Below are 4,440 nucleotides of genomic sequence, written 5' to 3'. Positions count from 1 at the left end.
AAAGATTTCTGACCCTCAGTTCTTATAAGCACCAAGCCATCAAGGGAGAAGTGGGAAGGGTTCCTCCTTCAGCCAACCTGGGGCGTAAGCCATAGGCTCTTGGCAGCATGGCCCACGAGGCTCATGACAGGTTCTTTAAAAGATGCCCTGACAATGAGACCCACCCTAAGGACTTAAAGTTTATTGCCCCTCGATTTATCTCTTTTCTCCTTTTCTTCCTGTCTTCTTGTTGGTGTCTTATGTTTGCCCTGAGAATGTGGTTCTGGTATCTCCCCTAATTCAGTTCTTGGCCTTTCTCTAATATCCAGAAACTGACTCTGGCCTTGCCGCACTACTCCACCTCTTGCTTCCTAGATGGGCTTGATATTCATCCCTGGATTTCCAGCCAAGAGTCAAGTTTCTCCAAGTTTCAGTCTCATTAACTCAGCATGTGACCGGCTGCCTTTGCTAGGGACATCTCTCCTTTTTTTTCCCCCCACTTCCTATGATAATTAATGGATAAAGTATTCATAATAGAATGCTCCTCTTTTGTTTCCTTTAAAAAATGTTTTCTTCTTAGGAACAAAAAACAGAATGGTGGTGGCCAAGTGCTGGGGGAAAATGAAGAAGGGAATTGTGGTTTAATGGGTATATGGTTTCAGATTTGCAAGATGGAGAGAATGGTAGAACTATATTCACAACAATGTGAATATACGGAACAATACTGGACTAATCACTTGCAAACGGGTATTATGGTAAATTTTATGTGTCCTCTTTTTGTTTACCTATTTACTTATGTTTTAAGTCCCCTGAGGGTGTGCATCATTTCTGAAGGTCCCGCAACACCAATCCTATGCTTAGAGAGAATGGACCAGTTCCTATTCTATCTCCCTGCTCCCAAAGTCCATTTAATATGTTGTCCTCAAATAGAGGCTGTATCAGATATTAAATACAGATACTACACTTGATCTTAGCCAAAAGGTCAAGAAGCAAAGTGTGTGTGTGTGTGTGTGTGTTTAAATCACATTTTTTTTAAAAGAGAATTTTTTAAAAAATGTTTTTTCCTATGCTTTACTATGCATATTTTTATTTTTGTTGTTGTTGAAGTGGGTGCCAAATTTAAAAGTGCTTATTTATTCAGAAATAAGACCTACAACATGGCCCCTATAATTTCTTCACAAACCTGGTCCCAGCAATATGGAAGTACACAGTCTACAAATAATAGTTGAGGATCAACTGAACACTGCTAGACATTCCTAAATACTGGCAGAAATTCAAAGGAGAATGGTAAACAAGCCATTTCTTAGTGAAATTTATACTCTTAAACAATAACAATAATAGATCTACCATTTGCTAGGGTTATTCTGTGCCAGGAACTGTGTGTCCTGTATATCTATTTCTTTATTGTCTTAACATTGAATGAAGTAAGTCATTTTTCTCCAATATTTGGAGGTGGCATGTACCTCCTTGGAAAGCAAATCTAGAATTAAATTCTGTTGAAAATAGGATTCATATGTATTAGTGTCTGTGTGCCAAGCAGAGTGTTGAAGAATCTTATATAAAAGTTTCTCTCCATTTTAAAGATAAGAAAATCAAGGCTCATCCAGGTTAAAAAGAAGTGCCAAAGACCACTTAGCTAATAAGACACTGAGATTATATATAAAACTGGTGTCTGGCTGATCCCCAAAATACCACAGTGGTTTCTGCCATGCTATGCAGCCTTCCCTTAGAGCAGTTATACAAGGTGGAAAGTGGCTAAATGTGTCAAGAATGCTACATGAAATGATATAGGAGAGAAGAGGAGATTTACTGCATGTGGAGTTGGTTGAAATGAAAAGGAATCTAGGAAAAAAGAATAACATAAGCAAAGGAGCAGAATGAGGAACAGGGATTTGGTGTGGTAAACAAGCAGTAGAGTTGGCTGGAATCTTCTAAGCAAGATGTATGGCAATAGATGGGATGGGAAAGCTTCACAAGGCCTGGACCTGCAGGACACTGATGTCTAGTAGTGGAGAAAAATTCAGATTTTTCAATCAGAGGACGAAGAGCTATGCTTTAGGTACGTTCATCTAGCAAAGGAATGTGAGGCATATAAAATGAACTGCATGGAGATTGGGAGAATGTTGAGAAAGAAACAAAAGCTAGCTCAACTACTTCACTCCCCTTCATCCTATCTCTTTTTAGGTTAACATTGACCTTAACATTGGAAATATATCCTCAACACTATCTAGGACTCAATAGGATATTTTCCTAACACTACTTGTTTTTAAATGATTTAAATAGGATTTTTTTTTTACCTCTCCCCTTAAAAGTCTGTAGGTTTTAAAACATAATTTGAAGTTCATTTTCCAGGGAGGAATCCAATTTGGCTTTTGTTGTTTCTGGTGGGATATTATATGATTTTATTTTTTTTTTATTGCAAGCCTTTAGAATGGTTCACAGATGTTGCAGCTAAAATAGATCCTCCTGGAACTATTTGGTTTGAGAAAATCTCTGTTGCCATGGATTAAATTAATAGGAGACCTCTTGTTTAAAATTTAAGATTTATTCACTTTTAAGAAATAATGGTATTTCATTAAATTTATGTAAGGCAGTCATGGGGACAAGTGACATTTGGAACATTAACCATGGGTCTACCTCATTGCAACTCTAAGATCAGGTTATTGCACATTCATATGAAAGACCATTTCTCCCCAAATCAACCAGGCCAACACTTTTATGAACTAAGAAATTCATACTTCTCCTTGGTCAGCTGTACTGGAGAAATATAGCTATGTGAAGAATATCTATGATTTAAATTTTACATATGGATAGGCTGAAATTTAGCCAATCTCCATTAGAAACATTTAACAAAATATTATCAAATTTGAACACTAACTAAACACCAGCTGAATCCTGTACAAACTGACACTGCATATAAGCAACATCCAAAATGTGCTCCTTGGTCTTCCTCTCTTTTCCTCTTCCCCATAGCAAGCTCAACCATGGACACTAAGTTTTCATTGTCTCAAACAGGAAGAACATGTACATCTGCACCTCCAATTCTGACCCATCTCTCAAGACTCAAATGCACATCTTTCTATTATGCATTTTCTTGTCAGGCACTTGACATACAAGATGCCCAGTCCAAATTTACCAATTTAACCACATCACGGCCCAAAGTGGGATGTCTACAAGAGAAATTTCCAGATCATGTTCTAGGAATGCTGACCCCCCCACCAAAAAAGACTAAATTATTAAAGAGATTTATGGTCAACTGAGTCTGCGCAATTTAACATACTCTATAACACTTTCTTGGGGGATTTGTGTTGAAAATTAAACTTCTAAAGGCTTTTAGGCTTCCTGCAGACAAAAACTTGTTTATTTTGTTTATCCCAGTATTTTATTTGATATTAGAACTATTTCTTGCATAACATCTGTTAACATTCTGAAAAACAAGTGTTCAGAAAAGAGATTTTTTTAGAACTGTGCCTATAGATTGTATTTTATTCCTCTGATCTCCCAACTGCTATATAAAATCCATTGTCTCCTTGTGCAGTTATACCTGAGAGTATGTCTAGGCAGGCTGCCTGAATTTATCTACACACTTTACCACTCATCAGTTGTGAGATCTGAACAAGCTACATCATGTCTCTGCTTGGTTTCTAGATCTTTAAAATGGTTTATCTTCCTTAAAGGACTGTAAGGATTAAGTAAAGTACTATGTTCAATGTAGTTAGAACAATGCCCAGAACATAACAGTCACTCAACAAATGTTCGATTTTATTACTATCCTCGTTACCTCCAAAATATCTTTTGAATATTTTCTGTTTCTTAATGCTCTTTATAGTTCAGGTGTGCATCATTTTTTTCCCCTGGACTGTAACAATTATAGCAATTTGTGCTTCCTTGTTTGTTTATAAATGTACTTGGTGTTTTCTTGTACATTATCTAATTAACCTAATAAATACTTCATTTACTCTGTTCACAAACTTTCTACTTTGTAATTCATTCATCACACTACCATTTATTTTTTTTAAACACAAACATAATGACGCTCCATTATTTATGTAAAAGAGGGAAGTAGCAACACCTCATCAAGATGGGCACACCCCCAACTTCCACTAGACAGCCTTCCAATCCAGCGAGATTCCTCCAGTATAGAACACATGGTGGACTTGCAGGCCTTCTGACTTGGCTGATACAGTTTCTTGCTTTGCCTTGGAGACCCTTACTTCTTCTTCCACTGGTTAAAAACCCTACTCATTCCTTAAGGTACACCTTAGATTTCACCTGCTTTGTGAAATATTCCTCAATTTTATGCAATTAGCCTTCTTTTCCTGATTATATGTATATAATATATAACATATATATATATACACACATACATACACACACGTACTTAGAACAGTATATTTATATATGTATACACATATGTGTGTGTGTGTGTATATATATATATATATATATATATATATATAT

At 36.3% G+C, this 4,440-nt stretch overlaps 1 non-coding gene across 1 annotated transcript; it reads right to left on the bottom strand.

The window, feature by feature from the left end:
- Positions 1-791: 791 nt before the first annotated feature.
- LOC125616325 lies at positions 792-973 on the bottom strand. Its single transcript, XR_007346951.1, has one exon. It is a non-coding gene; the product is annotated as a U2 spliceosomal RNA (small nuclear RNA).
- Positions 974-4,440: the final 3,467 nt, after the last annotated feature.

This window comes from Marmota marmota, unplaced genomic scaffold (genome assembly GCF_001458135.2).
Source record: "Marmota marmota marmota unplaced genomic scaffold, marMar, whole genome shotgun sequence".
In the NCBI taxonomy this organism is placed as follows: Eukaryota; Metazoa; Chordata; class Mammalia; order Rodentia; family Sciuridae; genus Marmota; species Marmota marmota.
This window is presented reverse-complemented; position numbering and strand designations above follow the sequence as displayed.